The sequence below is a fragment of the Canis lupus genome, chromosome 17 (assembly GCF_048164855.1).
Source record: "Canis lupus baileyi chromosome 17, mCanLup2.hap1, whole genome shotgun sequence".
NCBI lineage: Eukaryota > Metazoa > Chordata > Mammalia > Carnivora > Canidae > Canis > Canis lupus.
In genome coordinates this window covers 61,213,878-61,234,266 of record NC_132854.1, presented here as the reverse complement: position 1 = coordinate 61,234,266, position 20,389 = coordinate 61,213,878, and the positions used below count along the sequence as shown (strand labels likewise).

Genomic DNA, 20,389 nt, shown 5'->3' with positions numbered 1-20,389 from the left:
CTGCTCCCTCGCCCAGGCCGGCGCATCAGGGATGGCTGTGATTGCGTCCCCGGGGGCTCAGGGCCAGCACGAGTAGGTCACATCACTCATCAGGGAAAGCCCCATCTAATCCCATAAAATTCTGCGAGGTGAGTCACATTAACCCAGTTTAACGGGGCAGGAGCGGAGGCACGCAGCATCGAGGCCCAATCCCAAGGCGGGGGAACCTGTGGACAAGAGCGGCACCTGGCGGGAGTGTCCTTGGGAGCACAGGCCAACTCCTGTGTTGCCCGCTGGGCCCCCCCCCTACCTGGTAAGGGCTGGGGGCACTACCTGGACCCTGGTCAGTGTCCTCCCCCCACATGGGTCCCAGGTCAGTGTCCCCCCCCCCCGTGGGTCCCAGGGCGGGCACTCCTCCCCCGACCCAGCTCCCTCCTGAAGTCGAGCGTGTCTGGACTCCTTGGTGACCCGGCTCCACTCCCCAGCGGGCACCCTGGGTGTGACCCGCAGCTGCAGGGTCAGGGAGTCAGGAAGCCACCTGCGGACGCTCGCAATCCAGGCTGCTTACGCGGCCCCCCCAGCCCCCCCGCAGCCTGGCCCTGCTGAAACCCCTTCCGTAGGGCCCTGTCTTCCTCTCACAGCGACTGTAACCTCCTCCCCATACTCGGGTTTGCCCTTTGTGCCGTCTGCCAGGCCAGCAGGGCATCCAGGCAGGGCCTCCGGGACGCGGCCGCAGCCACAGCAGGACCTCGAGTCACAGCCTCAGGCCCGGCGACCGGCGGGGGTCATCACCCAGACCCGGCCAGGCGGTGCTCCGGGCCCCCCAGGCCGATGCCCCTGCTCGTCTGGCCCATCGTAGCTGGGGTGGGGACCCTGGTGTGCCTGGCCAAGCCCAGGGCAGGGGGCGGTGTCTCCATCCGCCGGGTGTCTATGCGCACAGGTGCCAGGCAGCCTCCAGGTCCTCCGGGGCCCCGTGTGGGACCCTCCGTCCTCGCTCTGCGCCACACTGCTGGGTTTGTAACGTGTTGTTCCTAAGGTCACCGAGGGTTCTGTCGAAGATTTAACATGTTTCTGCGTGGTAAGACAGCCAGCTCCTCAGGGCTGAGTTTTAAGGGCATCTCTCTCAAGACTGACCTTAGTTCCGGGCACGCAGCCTGCGCCCAGCAGAGCCCGCTGCCTCCTCTGACACGCCCTGCTGCCAGGCGACCGAGCCCTTGGCGGCTGGCACCATCGGGTGTCCGTATGCCTGGAGGGGAGCTGCCGCGCAGAGCTGGAGACAGGAAAAGCCAGAGGAAAAGGTTTGTGCACGACTTTTCCAAAATAAAAAATAGGCTTTGGAGAAGCCCAGCAAAGGGCGCATTTGTTGTTTTCTGACCAGTTGCAGGACCAACGTGGGGGCGGCAGACCCCGATTCAGCTGGAAGAGAGAGGACCGTGGCCCGGGCCTGGCACCGGCAGGGCGTGTGGAAGGCAGGATGAGCCGCGTGTACGCAGGCCTGCCGTCTTCCCACCCGCGTGCCCCCAGCCCCAGCTCCTGGGCAGAGCGGCACCGGGACCGAGAGGAGCCGCCCGGCAGTGGGAGCAGAGCAGGGGCGTGGGTGGCGAGGAAGTAGGCAGGTGGGGTGCCCTCCTCCCGTGCCGGGGATGTCCCGACACACAGGCTGGGGCCGGTGTCACTGCTGCCAAAGCGTCGGGACAGGGGACGGCGAGGATGAAGAACGTCCTGGGGGTCGGGCCCCGTGTATCTGCAGGCAGCTTCTGGGAACCAACGACCCCAATCTTCCGAGAGTCTCCGACTGAGCCCCCCTGAGCTTCACCGCGCTGGTCGCTGAGCGGGATTCAGATGGCGCGGCAGGGGACCGTCCTGCAGATGCCTTCCCTCACTGACGAAATTGTCTCAGGCGTGAAAATAAGCCTTTATCGGTGAAAGGCCAGCAGACGAACTGTGCTGCCGCTGGGAGAGAGCAAAATCCCTAAAAATGACTCTGCGTCACGGTGTTGATCCATCCGACTTTCAGAGTTTGGGGTAACCCAATTTCACAAATATTCATCAAAAACTGTTGACCTTCCAAAGCTCTTCCTGGACTTTCGGGTCCAGTCCGTGGCCTGCCTCCGGCCCCACCGCTCACTCCGAATGTTCTCTCTAAAGCCTTACCGGAGCCCCCACACGGGGCCAGGAGCTGGATTCGAGACGCACCGGGCACGGCTCTGCCTCTGTCCACCGTGTCCCCGCAATGCAGGTGGCCGTCCCTGCCTCCCCTGCACAGCCCTCTCCGCAGACGTCCCCGGGGAACAGGACACGCAGCAGGGAGGTGAAGCTGCTCTGCACTTGGGCACAGAAGCTTCCAGCTGCGTCCGGGCGGCCCCCCAACCGCGTCCCACGGCGCACCTCGAGCCCCCAGCCTTGAGGGGCAGGTTTGCAGACTCCGGCTCCAGCTCCATCATGAAGGAACAGAAACCCCTCAGCAAATCGGTTTGGGGACAGAAAGAATATTCAATTAGGCTCATCGTGGAAATCGCTGGGTCGCCCCTGCCGGGTGCCTCTGGTCAAACAGGCACGTGACAGCTGGGGTGCCCTCCCCACGCGGGACGAGCCTTCGCAGGGACAGAGCCAGCGGCAGGGTTTGCACCGAGCAGACCCCAAGGTCCTTCCTCAGCAACTCTCCCTCCTTGTGAAGTGAAGGGGGTCCCTTGGCTTGAGCAGGCGCTGAAGCCGGGCAGCGGGGTTCCTGTCTGCCGGGCGAGGGGTGGGTGCCGACCCCGAGGGGGAGCAAGGGATGGGGTCCTGGGGAGGGGACAGGCGGCACGGGGGGAGGGTTCCCCACAGGGCTGCCCGCATCCCCCCACCCGTCCTTTACTTAAGCCTGACCCGGAGCTGTGGCCTCATCCCCGTGGGGCACGGCTGTGGGCGAGGGCTGGCCACCCCGTGGCCCGGTCGTTCTGCAGGGTCAGGGCCACGGTCGCAAGTACTTCCCTCCCCGCCCAGCGCAGGGCCACGGCTTCACGGCCAGGGCGGAGTGGGGATCGGCCGCCGCTGACCCGTCCTTGGCTGGGTGGCCTTGACGTGGTGACCCGAGGCCCTCCGGCCTGGCCTCGGTTTGCCCACTTCAGCCGCTGGAGGACTGGGCCACCTCGGCCTCCTGGCCTCCTCGGTCTCCCTCCCGGTGTCTGCTCGCCCGAGGGACACCGACCCTCTGCTGTGGTGCTGCTCCCGCGGCACTGGAGTCCAGGCCCGGGCCGCGCAGGCTGTGACTGTGGCCTTTCCGGTAGCTCCAGGGACAGTCCCAGAGTTCCGGAGCTCGCTTTCCTGGTGCCTTAACAGAGAAGAAGAGCAAATACTGAAAAGACAAAAGGAAAAAAAGTTTCCTGCTGGAGGTGATGCTGGGAGAGTCGGCTGCCACGTGCTCCTGGGGAGGAACCTCTGCAGCGGTGTTAATTTTAGGTCTCCCACAGGTGTGCAGCCCCAAGAGTCTGGAGACGGGGACTCAGCGTTTGAGCCTCCCCAGGTCTGACTGCGGAGACCCCGGAGACCCACTAACCGTCCGCAAGCTTAACTGGGGGGGCCGTGGAGCACTCACAGGGGTAGCACGTATTAGGTGGTCCATACGTATTTGGGAGACATGTCTCTGTGTGTAACAGTAGGTTTATTTTTTATTCATTTAAAAAATATTTTATTTATTTATTTGACAGAGTGTGAGAGCACAAGCTGGGGGAGTGGCAGGCAGAGGGAGAGCGAGAAGGAGGCTCCCTGCCCAGCGAGGAACCCGAGGCAGGGCTCCACCCTAGGACCTGGGACCTAGGACCCTGGGACCCTGAAGGCCCAACTGACTAAGCCACCCAGGTGCATCAATAGTAGGCTTAATTCTAAAAAACACCAGCTGATTTTTTTGGCTTAATAAAATTGAAATTAAAGCATTTACTTTTTCAAGATGTATTTTGGTTTGCTTTGTGGGGAAGAGAGAAATATAGTGAAGGGCTAGTGGGGAGAGGAGGGTGTGTGTGAGCCAGACTAAGAGACCGAGGAAGAAACCCGTTATGTTCCAATATAATGAAGAGGATTCCAGGGTGGGATCAGGGGAGTTAGGAAAGAAAAGGGTGGGTCACTCAGTAAGCCTGTTTGTATTCCGCTCGGTGGTCACTCTGGGCCCTGTGCCTTGCTCTATATTCCATCGCTTGAGCCTGTTGCCTAAAAGTGGCCTCTGCGTTTTCTCTCAGCACCTTAGTCTTATTTTTTTTAAGATTTTAATTTATTTATTCACAATAGACATAGAGAGAGAGAGGCAGAGATACAGGCAGAGGAAGAAGCAGGCTGCATACCAGGAGCCTGACGTGGGACTCGATCCCGGAACCCCAGGATCACACCTTGGGCCAAAGGCAGGCGTCAAACCGCTGAGCCACCCAGGGATCCCCAGCACCTTAGTCTTAGGAACTATCTCACAGCTAGAAAGCTCTTGATTTTGGCTCAGGTCATGATGTCAGGGTGCTGAGATGGAGCCCTGCATTGGGCTCTGTGCTTAGTGCTCATATGCTTGGGATTCTCTTCCTCTCCCTCACACCCCCCACCCGCTTATGCTCTCTCTCCCTATCTCTAAAAATAAATAAAATCTTTAAAACAAAAACAAAAACATGGGCAGCCCGGGTGGCTCAGTGGTTTAGCGCCTGCCTTCGGCCCGGGGTATGATCCTGGAGACCCAGGATTGAGTCCCACGTTGGGCTCCCTGCATGGGGCCTGCTTCTCCCTCTGCCTGTGTCTCTGCCTCTCTCTTTCTCTGTATGTCTCTTATGAATGAATAAATAAATAAATAAATAAATAAATAAATAAATAAATAAAGTCTTTTGAAAAATTAAATTAAAATAAAATAAAAAGACCTATGTCCAAGGATGCTACTGCAGCCTCATCCTAGTGGCGAACTGCCCCAGGTGAGCACACATAAATGCCATCAGTTGGAGAATGGTTAAAAAACCAGGGAGACGTGCACATGACCAGGGACTGTATTGCCATGAAAATGAAGGAATTAGAGCTCTGCCAATCTACTTGGAGGGGTTTCTATAAACCGTTACTGTGCGAGAAGAGCAAGATGCAGGAGAGCATGCGTAAGGCAGTTATAAATAATGATAACGCGGGTCTTAGGCGCATGGCTGCTGGTGTGTGATCGTAAGAGCTGTTATCACGGGCTGCCTGGAAGGTGGTGCAGACAGGGCCTGACGAGACGTGGCGAGGAGTGGAGTCTGCAGAGGCGGGAGCAGTAAGGAGGACATAGATTGTAAAAAGATTGCATCGAGTAAAACTACAGTGTGGCTAATATGATCGCATTTTATCATTTATATATATTCATACAGGTGTGTATACGTTCAGAGGTATTTTTAAGGTGAAATGAAAAAAAATAAGCTCAGGTCTGGCCCAGAAAACTAGGCTGGCTGGGTGCTACAGAGTTAAGAGACAGCCGGGAAGGAAGCAATCAAGTTCACCTTTCCCCTTGGGAGCCCTTTGTGCACCCCTGGGCCTGAGAGCCTCCAAAATGGGAGAAGAGAGTAGGGGATAGAGAATTATGGACAGAGTCATGACAGAGTCATTAAGAATTTGCTGTCCCAGAAGAGTCGCACTTTCCCTCCTGCTGCGGTCTGGTTATGGAACCAAATACCTCTAATTCCCTTTAAGCAGGCAAGAAAATGAGCCACATAAGGCTACACATTACTGGATTAACGTGACGGAGAAAAGCTCAAGCTCAAAGCCAGTGACTTTCCGTAACAGAGACATCCATTGTCTGGAATGTTCTCTCTGACCTGGTTGGGCTCTCAGCTAGTAAAGCAGGTTTTGGAGAGCGGTGGACTTAATTTTGAAACACAGAGATTTTTGCCATCACTTGTTGTTCCGGAAAAGAAAACATTTCAAGAGAACTAAAACCGAGAAGGCTCGAACCACTAGCCCTGATTCTCCTTTGCCAGCCTGTGGCTCCAGCCTTCAGACTTCTGCTTCGAGATGGGCTTTGGCGTGACTCCAGGGGAGCAGGGCTCGGGCCGGTGCCTGGTAGTTGCCCGGGTTGGCCAGTTAATGGTGTTTATTGAGGAACTCAAGGGGGTATGGCCAACCAACCACCAGCAGGCGAGAGCCTTCCCACCGTCAACTAATGCTCCCGAGAGATCACCAGAGCCGTGGGGCAAGTGAAGCCCAGTTTATGAGACTCTGAAGTGAGGAAGTGCATCGCCTTGTGGAGACTCAGTGTCTGGGAAGGAGAAAATAGGGGCAAGATCCATAGAGTTCGGGTCCTGGGCTAAGTGATTTTATTATTTTATTTTATTTTATTATTTTATTTTATTATTTTTTATTTTATTATTTTTTTAAATAATAAATTTATTTTTTATTGGTGTTCAATTTGCCAACATATAGAATAACACCCAGTGCTCATCCCGTCAAGTGCCCCCCTTAGTGCCCGTCACCCAGTCCCCCCCACCCCTGCCCTCCTCCCCTTCCCCCACCCCTAGTTCATTTCCCAGAGTTAGGAGTCTTCCATGTTCTGTCTCCCTCTCTGATATTTCCTGAGGCCTGCTTGGAACTGGGTGGGATTTCGACATCACAGCTCTGGATTGGTGAGCCTCGTAAATGAGGATTCCGAAGTTAGTTTTGAGGGGCCAGGTAACAGTCAGGATTAAGTTAGCTATTTTAGTTGGCTGACAATCTCATCTTCCAGAAACAACTACTTCCTGGAGCAAATAACTAAGTTACGTCTGCTTGGTCCCAGGATTATTTCATACGAGGACAGGAGACTGCTGGTTTCAGATGCCAGCATGGAATCCTTTGAGGATTGTTCAGCCTGAAATGTTCAGTCGCCAGCGAGTTACTGCGGATGGAGCCCCTGGCAGTGACCTCCGAGGCTCTGCCCAAAGTCCATGCTTGGAACGGATTATATGGTAAGAACCAGGCACAAAGGACACTTGCAGGCAATGGGCTCGAGCAATGGGACGTAGGCAGAGGCAGAGGACCCACCGGGCCCCTGGGTGGCCCGCCCGGAAATAGCCTTGGGCCCCCACTGACCAACTGCAAGCGGCCCGACCCTAAGATTACCAAGACAGGGAAAATCCTACATCCTCACACTCCCTCTCTGCCCTCTACGGCGGCCTCTCACCACCGCCTCCCGGCACAGGCTCTCAGTGTGTCCTGCCCGCCCCCCCCTTGTGTCCTCAGTACGCTTCTACCTCTTTTCTACCTTGGGTCCATTCTTTCACCACCCCCACCACCCCCAGGGGTGTGCCCCACGTTTGGGGGCCCCATCCAATTGGGAGAGACGGTATTTGGAGGCCCATGCAGGAAGGCTTTGTGGCCCTGCCCCCCACACACTATGATTTGAAATAAGAATGATAGAGGGATTTTTTTTAAGATTTTATTTATTTATTCATGAGACACACAGAGAGAGAGAGAGAGAGAGAGAGAGAGGCAGAGACACAGGCAGAGGGAGAAGCAGGCTCCATGCAGGGAGCCCCATGTGGGACTCGATCTCGGGTCTCCAGGATCACGGCCCGGGCTGCAGGTGGCACTAAACCACTGAGCTACCAGGGCTGCCCGATATAGGGAATTTAGAAAGCTTTACATGTGTAGAAAAAAATGATCTTTATTTATTTAAGATGACAAAGCATTCGTTCTGGAGGTAAGACTGTTTTCAAATCTTAGTTCTGCCGTTTGCTCGCTGTGTGACTTTTGGTAAGTCACTGAACAGCTCTGTCTTTCCTCATCTGTAAAATGGGAGAAATAGCCTAAGTACCTGGGAATAATATAAATCCCTGGAGAATTTAGAGGATTAAGCGAGTTGATACACGTAAAGCCTTTAGAACATTGCCTGGCTTATGTGGACGGTTCAACAAATGTAAATATTATTGCTTAATAACTTGAAAGCTATTGTTATTTAAAACTAAAACCAGGGCAGCCTGGGTGGCTCAGTGGTTGAGCATCTGCCTTTAGCCCAAGGTGTAACCCCAGGGTCCCGGGATCAAGTCCCGCGTCGGGCTCCCTGCATGGAGCCTGCTTCTCCCTCTGCCTGTGTCTCTGCCTCTCTCTCTCTCTCTCTCTGTTTCTCATGAATAAATAAATAAAATATTAAAAATAAAAACAAAACCAGGGCACCCAGTTGGCCCAGCAGTTGAGCATCTCCTTTCAGCCCAGGGCATGACCCCGGAGTCCCGGGACCGAGTCCCGCGTCGGGTTCCCTGCATGGAGCCTGCTTCTCCCTCTGCCTGTGTCTCTGCCTCTCTCTGCAAGTCTCTCATGAATAAATAAATAAAAACATTTAAAAAATAAAGTAAAAATGAAACCAAAGTCCTCCACCTACCTGCTCTTCGACCCCAACTTCTCCATCAGTATCTTTCCTTTCATTCAGAGTCTATAGTCCTTTGGATCCTTGTCACCTGCATCAGTCTTAGTCACTGCTCTGTCTATACCCCAGTGTCACTCTCCCACACCAATATCGTGAGACCGAAAGCCTTACAGTGAAGAAAGAAAAATGACAGTTTCCATTGAAAGTCACAAGAGAGGGAAGCTGAACATTCAAGAAAATCCTCCTGAAGATTAACGGGCTCTTCCTAGAGGAGCTGAGTGACTCACATAGCTTCATCTTCTCCAGGTTCTTGTTTGGGGCACGAGACAAACGTGTATGTCGGTTGCCATAGTTTTAAAAACTTGTTTTAAAAAAATAAAAATAAAAAATAAAAATAAATAAAAACTTGTTTTCATTGGACATTGATTTGCTCTGCTTGATTTCAGGCGGGACAGAGACTCAAAACTGGGATCCCGTGTTTGGGTAATAAGCCTTCCAGCTCCATGTGCCCAGGATGTGGCTGTTGTGTCCAGAAGGAATGGGGGAAGGTTCCTCGGGGAAAGCTCCTTCTGTGACAAGATGAAAGCCAGCGCCTTGCCCAAGCTTCTTTCCAAGTGTTTCGGTCTCCGAGACATTTCACTCAGCTGCAATGTGTTGCCAATCACTAATTCTGTGCACTCCCATTGGCTGTTGTCTATGCGGGAATCGTGCATGTAGGGGTGTTACATCTGGACCCCAATCAGAGCTCGTGTCTCCCTGAGGCTGAGGACAGATGAAGGGTTCCTTGGGGCGGCCTCTCGCAGCCTTCAAGCCTTATTGGGCAGAGACGGGTCAGGTGCTCCTCCTAAACCTGTGCGGGGCAAGGGGGTGGCATTCCCATGACCGCCTCGGTCTGGCGCAGAGTTGGACTCATGGAACCAGCCACCAGAGGGGCGCCTGAGGGCCGCTGTGCCCCGGGCATTGTGTCACCTGCCGAAGTACTATCTCACTCCATCCCTAACAGCTCTATGAGCGACGGCTCCGTTCCCCCCTTCGATTAGAGGAGGCAGAGGCTCGGCAAGTTGAATCGCCGCCACCATCGGCAGTTTCTCTGCCCCAGGAGGTGTCCTGCGCGTGTCACCTGGTCGCCTAGCTGATCTTTACCGTGACTTTTTCTGGGAAGATGTGTGGTTAGTCTTGCGGGTGAGGCAACAGGGACCCGGGGTCGCCCGTCAAGCCCTCACAGCTAGCCAGGGGCAGAGGCAAGATTCAGCTGGAAACGTCGGCTCCAGCGTCAGGTCACTGTCCCACACCACTGAGGCCGCACAGCTGGCGGGTGACGAGCAGGGATCACAGGCGAGCTGGTCTGGCTCCCGGGCCCGAAAGGTCAGCGCGTCCCGTATCCCTCCCGCTGTTCACCGCAAGTGCTTTAGGGTTTCCAAAGCACACCTGGCGTGCTGCTTAATCATCAGGTCAGCCCTGGGCGCGCAGGACCGCGGGCGGGAGAGCGGGCGGGAGAGCGGGCGAAGCCTTGGAGCAGGTAAAAAGAGTCCTATCTGATTTTTAATTCGCAGGAAGTTAATTTTTGCTTTAGCAACTTATCAAACCAGAGTTGAAGGCAGTTCAAGGAAAATCCTCCAGGATGCTAATGCTTCAATAAGCTATTTAAGAACCAACGATAGACTCACCTTACATTTTGGACAATGTCTCCAGCTTTTGTTTCAATAGAAACAAGAGGCCCCAGCAACATAGAGGCCCAGCAGGCCAATTCCAAAAATGTCACTAAGTGTACATTTAGCAATGTGTGTATTAATTAATGAACACACCCCAGGGTGACAAAAGTACACAGTCGCAGAATCTCGGGCTGTGCTCCATACACGTGAGACATTTAACGAGGGTTTGATGAGGAAGTGACAGGCTACGTACACACCCCGATGAGATCAAAGACTCACGTAGTTCCGTCCCAGAACAATGTCACATTCAGACACACAGCTCAGCGGTATAAAGTCATGTAAAATAAATGTTTTTTTTTTTTTTACGTAATTTAGATAAAAAACCGATTTAGTGCTAACCCGTTCTTACCACTGCACCACGCCTGATAACGCTTTAGATCCTCTTGCCTTTTTGTCTTGAATCTCTCGTACCCCGCTCTTGAGCTTCCCGCGCCCCTGCCCTCCCGGCTCTGCTCCAGGCCTGCCGACTCTCACGGCCTCTCCCTCCTCTCAAGAAGATCGAGATCCGTCGAATCCCGGTGCCTCCATTCCTGCTCCCACCGGTCCATCCTGTCCTTCATTTCCCACTCTCTGATTAAAAACAAAAGTCATTATTAATAGAAAGGAGAGTAATCACCTTTTGAGGAGCATCATGTCCTCTTGACACGTTCAGGCTTTTAACGCCATCGCTGTTTCCGGTGGGTGACCGTCCATCCCGGTCCTGGAGGGCCAGAGAAGGAATTTTGCATCCTTTCTAGGAGCGCAGGCCAGTGTGGGCGGAATCCCCATTACTGCAGCTTCGTTACCTTTCCTGCCGACTTGTCCCATCACCTAGGCGCAGCCCAGAATACTCGATTATTGTCTGGTCACCTTCAGCAGCCTTCTGTCCAGGCTGAGCAATCTGCTTGTCTAAATTATAAGCATCAGAAGTTAGGACATCCATGTGTATCATCACTAGTTACTCTCTGGGACATCCCAATCCATTGCTTAAAAACAACCAATTCTTAGAGAGGAAGACAAACCATGAGAGACTCCTAACTCTGGGAAAAAAAAATAAAGGGTTGCAGAACGGGAAGCGGGTAGGGGGATGGGGGGCTAGGTGACGAGCACTGAGGAGGGCATAGACGAGATGAGCGCTGGGTGTTCTACTGTATGTTGGCAAATTGAATTTAAATAAAAATAGATTCAAAAAATAATAAATAAATTGGTATGGATGCTTTTGAAAAAAAATAGTGTGGTTTTACTTGCTAAAGTTGAAAAAGCACATGTCTTATGATCCGACGATCCTACTTCAATCTAAATGCCAAAGAGAGCCTCTCACATCTGTGTATGGCAAGACGCAGTAAGACTTTAAGAGCCGTGTTGCAATGATTTATTCCTTGCATATATTTTATGAATATTATTTTGTATCTACTCAATATTTCATTAAAATTGCCCTTTAAAAAACCATTTTTATGCCCACATACATTACTATTCCAGTCCCCTGCCTCCAGTGATAACATCTGGAGGGATGAATCATTACAGGGGTCTGTTCAAGTATTTCGACTGATTCCCAGGTCTTTTTTATTCACAACTTAGCTTGCATTCCTTACTTCTTATGGGTAAAAGGAATTGAATTCAAAAACCAACAATCCAAGAGCCTCAAAATGACTGCTACCACCCACTACCTTCCAGGAATAAGCCCTCATGAAGACTACAGACTCTACTCTTTGTTACCCATGCTTGTTCTATTACTAATGTTCTCAAATTACATTTAAACTTGAAAACAGACACTCCACAGCCTCGTTGGTCACCCCCTCCACCAGCACATCAGATCAGGCCAAGTGGGGGGAGGGAGCGTGGAATTCCAGCTGTTCCATGAGAATATTCGGAATACCAGACTTCCGCTGTCCGAGCGTGTCGGCCTGAGGCACCCATAATGACGTCATGCCATGTTTTATCCTTTTCCTTTAGTTTCTTTGGAAAGCCCTTCCTGAACTCCACTGTTGGGCTTCATGACCTTTCCGACCTCCCAAAGCACCCTCTGTGGAGCTCACTGGGCAGCTCCCCATTCGGTCTCACTGCCCTTAACGCTTGGCCCAAAGCAGGTGACCCGAGATTCCCGGTGGAAGTGGGCCCGGGTGGGGGCGGGCGGTGTGGAGGTGAAGGGTACCCTTTCCATCTGCCTTTATGCTGCCACCACTCATCGTAATGTCAACCCATATTCCAGACCTTCCTCTGCATGTTAGAAATTTCCGATTGTTGAATTCTCTGTTGAGAGGTTTGGGTGACACTGGGAACCACTTCGAGCCATCAGCCACGTTCCCCATCCCCAGTTGGATGGGCTGCTCCTGCCAACGCGTAGACAGCTCATCCAGCCCATGGTGGAGCCCTCACGGTCTGCGGTCTTGCACGATGGCACTTCTGGATCCTTGGGGCTTTTTTCAGGTTTAGGAAGTAGAAACCCACTTGAACTAATGTTAGTAAAACAGAGGAAGTCTTGTAAGGACTGGAGGACCTCACGGAGCAGCCTTGCTGTGGCAGGTCAGGGCCCGGGGGTCATGGACGGCGAGGAGCCCAGGGATCCCCTGGCCCTGGCTCTTACTCCTCTTCCCCCTGAGTGTGTTTTGTTCTTCTCTTCCCCCTGCAGCAGACTGTTTCTCTCTGCTTCTCAGCCCATGTGAGCAGATGCCCCTTGCCAAGGACTCCTGCGCTTACACGCTGAGGCTGGGTGCTCGCTGTCGGCCTCTCTCCTTGGCCCCCAGCCCCCAGCCCATTTCTGCTCCCAGCTTTCTCCCGTAATTCCTGTTTACCAGAGCTGCTGCAAAACTCCAAAATCTCTCTACTGAGATTGAAGTAAAACAAACAAACGAACTTTAGCCCGTTGGTATCTGTGAGCTATGGGGCCCACAGCCAGGGCCTCTTGCCCAGCTGAGAAAAGTTCTGCTGCAAGCCTTAAATTTCCGGAATCCTGAGGGAATCAGCCCATTATTGCAACCCAGAACAAAACCAGGCAGCCCAATTTTTACATAATGTCCTTTCGGAAATTCTGACTAATATGCTAAAGCATTAAATAGAAGTGAGAGATACAAATATCAAATCACATATAAATTTAATATATAACAAAGAGAAAGGAAGAGTTATTTAATGTATTATGAGGGAATTCCTCATTACCAAATATTAATCTAATTCCATATACATTCCTGAGTTACATACTTAAAAAATAAACCACAGGAGGGGAAAAACCAGAAGAAAAAAGAAGTGAGGGATCCCTGGGTGGCGCAGCGGTTTGGCGCCTGCCTTTGGCCCAGGGCACAATCCTGGAGACCCGGGATCGAATCCCACGTCGGGCTCCCTGGTGCATGGAGCCTGCTTCTGTCTCTGCCTCTATCTCTCTCTCTCTGTGACTATAGTAAAAAAAAAAGAAAGAAAAAAGTTAAAAAAAAAAAAGAAAAAAGAAGTGAATATTTATCAAGTCTGTGCATGGAGGAGAACTTTCTTTCTTTTTTTTTTTGGAGGAGAACTTTCTAAGTATAAATTTTCCAGGAAAAAAAAATGTGTCTGGAGGGTTTGTAAACATTAAGAGTGACCATAGTATCACTGAAATAAAATCATATAGCAGAACCTAAATAATACAACAGCAGAAAGAGAAAAGAGTTTACAGAAAGAAGACAGGAGACAGTATCATTAGTGTGTAAATACTTCACATACATTGGTCCGAAAAAAATGCTAGAAACCCTGTAGTTTAAGAAACAAAGGAAGTAACCGGAGGATCCACACAGAAGAGGAAATAACTCTAGTAAACAACCATTAGAAAATGTATAGCCAAAAAAATAAAAAATAAAAAATAAAAAAAAGAAAAAGAAAATGTATAGCCTCATAGGTAGTAAAACAATGCAAATTTAAAATCCAAAATAAGACTCCATTTTTTTTTGTAATGACAATACTCAAAATTAGCAAAGTGTGTAGCTGTGAGATAATAATAAAACAATTATTGGTCTCTTCCTGGCACCAACCTCTCCAGGGAGGCCGGGTTGGAAGGAGAGTTAATAGTGGAGCACACGGAGGGGAGGCAGCCTGTGTTGAGCCCCAGTGGCTCGAGCTTTGGGGAGCTTCTAGCTTGATGGACACATTCCACACAGGAGGGTGATGTGGGCCAGTCCCAAGAGGACAGATCCCGCTCGGTGCATCTCTTCATCCGGATCATTGCATGCCCTCTAAGAAAGTGATACGTGTAAGCGGGTGCTGCCCTGAGTCCTGTGAATGCTCTAGCAAAGCACGGGACCTGAGAGGGGGCTCCCAGCAAATCAGGCAGAGTCGTGGGTGGCCTGGAAGCCCACCGTTCACGACTGGCATCCGAGCTGGGGGACGGAGCCCTTCGCCCGTGGGATCTGATGCTATTTCCAGGTGGACAGTGTTACCGGAAATTGTGGGTCGCCTGCTGGTGTGGCCGAGGATTGCTCGGGGTGCGGGGACGGTCCCCTTGGTGAGCAGAAGTGGCAAAAACGAAGCGCTTCATGTGGGTAGCAGAAGAGAGGGCGAGGCAGAGAGATGGGCTTCTCTGCCTCAGGTGTAAAGCCAGCGCGTTCATCCGGAGCTGGTTCGGACACGCCGGAGAGGGAGTTAGGGAGATGGACTCCTTGACCCACCATCTCTGGTTCCTTGAGTCTAAACAGAAGAAATTACCCCAAACGGGACCAAATGCATCCGTTGTGGCGACTTTTGTAATGAAGGAAAGTCAAAAACAAACACGATGCTCAGTGCTGGGAGAAGGCCTTCTTAATTAGGGTCCATCCTCTCACGAACTCAGACATTTACTGAGCACCTGGAGCCGAGGGAGCCGAAGGCACAAAGAGGGCGGATGAGACCTCCGCCTTGCCTTACGGTGCGATGGGACGTGCTATGTGAGCCGCAGCCGGGAGGGAAGCCGGGAGTAGAGATTTTTTGAGGAATTACTGTGTCCGGCATTTTACATGGATGAGCACATTTAGTCCCCTGAGGTCCTGAGCCACATGGTATTTACCTGATAAACTGGGGACAGACAGGAAGAAGCCAACAGAGGGGCCGTAGCGAGCCACTCATGGAAGAAGGGGCTTCAGCTTCAAGGCCTGTCCCACCTGGATCTCTAGTCCCTGCGGGGTAGAAATCCCGGGGCCTACCACCAGCTAAGAATTGCCAAGACTTTGCCTCTTAGCATCCGGAGAGAGTCCCCCTCCCTGCCCCTGGCCTCCAGCTGGCATCACAGGCTCACCGGAGGGTTCCGCCAACAGACCGTGCTCTGTTTAGCCGGATCCCATCTTCCATGCTTGGGGAGGTAAACAGCAAAAGAAATGTTCATACGCGAAAGCAAGCAAGCAAATAAAAACCTCTCATGGTCTCCAAAGCCTAATAATGAATTTAGACTCTTAAAATCGATTTTCTAGACCCTCCCAGACCCGCTTTCTCATCATCCATTACTTCCCAACACATCACCTCCGTCCCGGCACATTCCATTCATTAGCCACTTTGAGTCCATGGTTCAGTTTTAGAAACGAGGCGATGAGCCATCGTTGCAATCTGAAGGTTCAGGGTAAGTGATGACGTAACGCAAATGAGGTGAAAAGAAGTTAACCGGGAGTTAACAGGACGCAGGCCAGTGTCGGTGCAGGGGTAGGTCCACACAGCAGGAAGGCGAAGGGCAACTCGTCTCCACCCTCCAGCCGGACTGAGCTACAGGAGGGAGGAGCCCGGGCCGGCTCCGCGCAGAGGCCCCATGAGGACATTGAGACGTAAGAAGCCACCGCGGTGGGGGCCGTGTTCCTGCTTTTCCAGCAAGGAGACGATATGTCGGGGAGGGATCAACGGGACAAGGAGGACCCGGACTCGGCAGCTCCGTAGGGGATCTGAGCAGAATCGGGGCAGTGGGGGGGGGGCAACTGGTGGAAGTAACAAGGGTCGTTCACACGGCCCCGAATTTCCCCCAGTGGGGCTGGCCTTCTGGCACCGGGAGGGGGGCTCAGTGCCTGCTTTCCGGGGCCAGGGGAGGGTCCGGGTGTCCTGCTGCCCAGGCTGGCTCAAAGCAACTTGCACTTGAAATCGTCAACATGCCCGAGGGGTCCCTGTGGGGCAGCCCCTCGGCCCCATGTGCCATCCGGTTGGGGAAGAACCTGACGGACTCCTGGCCACGGCTAGGCCCCGTCTCGGCTGGAGAAATGCTACTAGAATGACCCGCTGGGGGGGCTCTGGCGGGCCAGCAGGGCTGGGGGTCTCCTGACCGAACCTCGGGGGGCCAACAGGGACCGTTAGACGGGGAGGTAACTGGGGAAGAGGTCCAGGTACAGCGCAGGGAGGAGGTGGGAGGCGGTCCAGAGGCCAAGGCTGTGGCAGGTTCCCAGTGCCCCGCGGCTTCCTTCCCGAGCCCCCCGGGGAGCTGCACAGAACAATGCGAGGGGAGCGTGCAGGGCCGAGGGTGAAAGCGAGGGGCAGCGAGGCCCCAGCTTCACGGAGGAGAGCCTGGGAGGAAGCGGCCCGAGGGACGCGAGGGGGACCATGAGACACGGCTAGCGTGGGGGACCGGGCCTGAAGGCCCAGGTGACAGAGGAGGGCAGGGGTGACAGGCTCGGTTCTGGAATCTGGGTCTAAACCGGTCTTTGTATCTTAGGAGGAGGAGGCAGCTGCTATCACAAGGCTCCGGGGGGCTCAGGAAAGGTTGTCGGGTGGCCTCCCCGGGCCGCCGTGGTCCCGGGGCCACTGTGGTCCCCGGGCCGCATCAGCTCCTCCTGCTAGGACAGTCTTTGCCTGCAACCTCCTGCCCCAGGCCCATGCCTCCCCGCACCCACATTTCCATCACGGGAGCCAGGTGCAGGCCTGGGGAAGTCGCGGTCAGGAGGGGGCCCTGCCCCAAGGTCCAGCGGCGGGGAGCGCAGAGGGATCCCAGGCCACCGTGGGACCGGGTCCGGGCCTCGGCCTGCAGGCGGGCTTGCCACCTCAGCCAGGTCCGCGGCGGCGGGAGTTCTGGGCCCCAGAGGCTGCCCACGAAGCCCAGATGGCTGTCGGCGGGACTGAGGGAGCCGGGTCTGCGCCCGGGCCGAGCTGTCTTAGCTGCTTTACGGGAAGGGCCCTGACACGGGCTACTGTTTTTAAACACTTTATTTATTTGAGGGGGAGAGAGAACCAGGGGAGGGGTAGGGGAGGGAGAGAAGGGGACCCCCACTGAGCAGGAAGGCCGATGTGGGGCTCGATCCTGGGGCATGGACCCATGACCCAAGCTGAAGGCGGCTGCTTAACCCACCGAGTCCGCCGTTCTGACTTAATTGAAAAAGGCCAGGGCTCGGGAGCCACACGATCTGGGTCCGAATCACCTTGGGCTCCCTGTGCCTCAGTTTCCTCATTGGTAACGGAAGCTAACCCTAGCGCCCCTTGTTGGGTTGCTGTGAGGACCCCCCAAGTCCGGAACAGCACTGGGCACAGAGAACAGGGCCCGAGCAGTGAGCCCCCTGCCCGAGCCGCCATCCTTCCCTTAAGGCTTTGCCGGGCCTTTGGTCCAGTCTGTTAGGGACCCTCGTCCACAGCCAGTCAAGCCAGCATCTCATTTGGTTGCTAAGCAACCGGCTCTGCGTTCTGCAGAAGTACAGTGTGGGGTGCGGGGCCCGGGGTGTGGGACACGGGGTGCGGGGACATGGGGGCACGGGGTGCAGGGGTATGCGGTGTGGGGGCCCGGGGTGCGGGGACATGGGGGCAGGGGGCAAAGCCAGCCTTCCCAGCTGGAGGTGCCCACAACGAAGGGGCCCAAAAGCAAGAAAACAAGTAGTGATGGGTGGGTGCACCGACTGGTGGGACTCGGGGAGTCGCCCCTGGGACTTGCCCTTCTCTGCAGGTGAGACTCTCACAGGGGTGCCCCCCGCAGATCAGGGGGTGTCTCCTTCACCCCCGTGTGGCTCTGGAGTCGATGGCCTGGTGCCCCCATGTGACCCCGTGAGGTCACGGCCCTGCTGGAAGCACCTACAGAGTCCGCACCTGCCTGTGGGGGCCTTGGGGTCACAGCCGCCCACCTCGGAGCCGCTCTCCCGCACTCATTCACCCTCTCACCTGTCTCCTTGGGCATGTACCGAGCAGTAGGTGCCCTGGATCCTCTGGGCATCGAGAGTAAAGCCGGAATTTTCTGGCACTTGGTCAAAAAGAGCCAAAGCCCACCTGACACCAGGACCTGAGCGGGACCCAGCCAGCTGACACCCAGGCGCCCCTGGGAGTTCGCTTCTAAAAAGACTTTCACCCCATCTTCCTCCCGTTAGCCCCCCTTTACCCCCGCTCCAGGAGGAGCTGGGTGCTAGCACCTAAGTCTCAGGGGAGGGACGTGGCTCTGGGGTGTAACTGGGGTGCTTCTCGGCTTTTTCTGCTGTTGCCAGTTTAAAGTTCAGCTTTGCCTCTGCTAAGTCAGCTCTACTCATCCATCTGCTTTTCTGCTTTCAAAATTTTGTTGTTATTGCCTTTTCTCTTATTCCTTTTATTCCTGTGGATTTATATCTTTCTAGTAATCTCTTACCATTCTTGATTGGGATTTAGAGAAGGAGTAGAAGCCAGTTCATGCCTTTTTTTTTTTTGTAATCTTTAACTGACAATGTCTCCTCTTTTCATCCTTGCTTCAGGAAAACTTACCACCTCTTAGCCGAGGATGTTAGCTAAGAAACATGGTTCTCAATGGAGCAGAACTGCCTCCCTTGGGATGTGAGGAAATGGGGGGTCACTTTGGTTGTCATCAAAGGCTGGGTGGCAGCGTAGGCATTTGTGAGGCCAGAGACGCTGTCATAAAAGTTTTAGAAACTACCATATGGCGAAGGACTTTCCTAACCCAAATGCCAAAGGCACGCTCATTGAGAAACAGTGATTAGGAAGATAACCTTCGATGGAGCTTGAAATCCTAAGTACGTACTGGAGTGGATTAGTCCCATAATCACCTTGGTTCCATAGAGACATAACGAACAATTTTTTTTTTAAGATTTTATTTATTTATTCATGAGAGACAGAGAGAGAGAAAGAGAGACAGAGAGAGAGAGAGGCAGAGACACAGGCAGAGGGAGAAGCAGGCTCCATGCAGGGAGCCCGACGCGGGACTCAATCCCGGGTCTCCAGGATCAGGCCCTGGGCCGAAGTGGTGCTAACCCGCTGAGCCACCCGGGCTGCCCGTAATTAACTATTTAAAGGAAATTTTGGCTGAAGGACCAGGAAATAACAGATACCAAATTCCAGAGTAGGTGCTAAGACAAAACAGAAGTGACCCAAAAAGTTCCCAAAAACTATTTACGCGACCCTTAAACTCTCACCCACATCGAAGGTGCTAAAGGGTCAAAAGAAGGAAATTTGGGGATAAGTTTGGAAGATTTTTTTCTGAAGAGGCTACGCTGTGACTCTCTTCCCTTCCCACACTCACCGACAGGTGCTTCTCCAGTTCGAAGGTCCACTACGTCCGTAGCTGAGGAAACAGAGGGTCAACCTGGTGCTTGAGCTCTTAGCCAGGAGTTGCAGGGCTGGGCGCATAATCAGGACCTTTGATTCCTAGCCCAGTGCTTTTTTTTATACATACAAGTGTTTTCTAGAATTTAGCTTGCATGAAAATCACCTGGAAAACACGCTTTCAAATATAGGTTTTAAGGCTTAGTCCCCAGAAATTGAGATCCAGCCTGGGGTGGAGCCCAGGAATCGTATTTTTGAGTCTGAGGCCTGTGGTCCACAGCCTAAAAGGGTCAATGGTGACTCCCATGAACGGATCCCGCCTTCCTAAGGAACCCACTGCACTTCAAGAATGCTGTCCTTGTGGGGCAGCTGGGAGGCTCAGTCAGTTAAGCGACACACTCGGGATCTCGGCTCGGGTCATGATCTCAGGGTTGTGGGACGGAGGCCCCTGTTGGGCTCCCAGCTCAGGGGGGAGTCTGCTTAAGATCCTCTTCCTTCCGCTCCCTCTGCCCCTTCCCCTGCTCGTCTGTGTCTAAAATAAATAAATCTTAAAAAAAAAAAAAAAAAACAAAGGCTACCCTTCCCCTTCTGGTAGGTCCGGGTAAGAGCGTCTGGGTGGGCGCAGGCTTTGCAGGGAAGATGACCGCTCCTCGGAGTGAATTCAGTGGCAAGGGAAGAGTCACGGCCATAGACGCTGTGTCTGGAACCGGCGAAATCCAGCTCCTGCCCAGTCGGGGGCCTCAGTTGGCCTCCTGTACCCCCCAGCCCCTCCCTTAGCTAATTCCCCCTGGACTGTAGGCTTCACCCCGTCGTCACCTCCCCCAGAAAACCCTTCCAGATCCCACGCCCACCCCCCACTGCCGACAGCCTAGCAGCTCTCCTCGGCTCTGGGTCTCGGGGCGTGCATCACCGCAGGCCGCGCCGGCCCCTTTACCTGCCATCTGCCCACCTAGGCCTAGGAGAGCAGAGCCTGGGACAGTGGGAGTTCGTGGCTGTTTGCTGGAGG

The 20,389-nt window shown here is 53.7% G+C and overlaps 2 long non-coding RNA genes across 2 annotated transcripts; both read right to left on the bottom strand.

The window, feature by feature from the left end:
* Positions 1–417: 417 nt before the first annotated feature.
* LOC140608242 (uncharacterized) lies at positions 418–10,884 on the bottom strand. The gene is made up of 4 exons (XR_012010276.1): positions 10,782–10,884; positions 10,613–10,696; positions 1,114–3,316; positions 418–1,028 (listed from the first exon to the last, which is right to left on the bottom strand). It is a non-coding gene; the product is annotated as an uncharacterized lncRNA (long non-coding RNA).
* A 2,165-nt stretch (positions 10,885–13,049) lies between these two features.
* LOC140608240 (uncharacterized) lies at positions 13,050–16,311 on the bottom strand. The gene is made up of 2 exons (XR_012010274.1): positions 15,427–16,311; positions 13,050–13,361 (listed from the first exon to the last, which is right to left on the bottom strand). It is a non-coding gene; the product is annotated as an uncharacterized lncRNA (long non-coding RNA).
* Between the last annotated feature and the right edge of the window lie 4,078 nt (positions 16,312–20,389).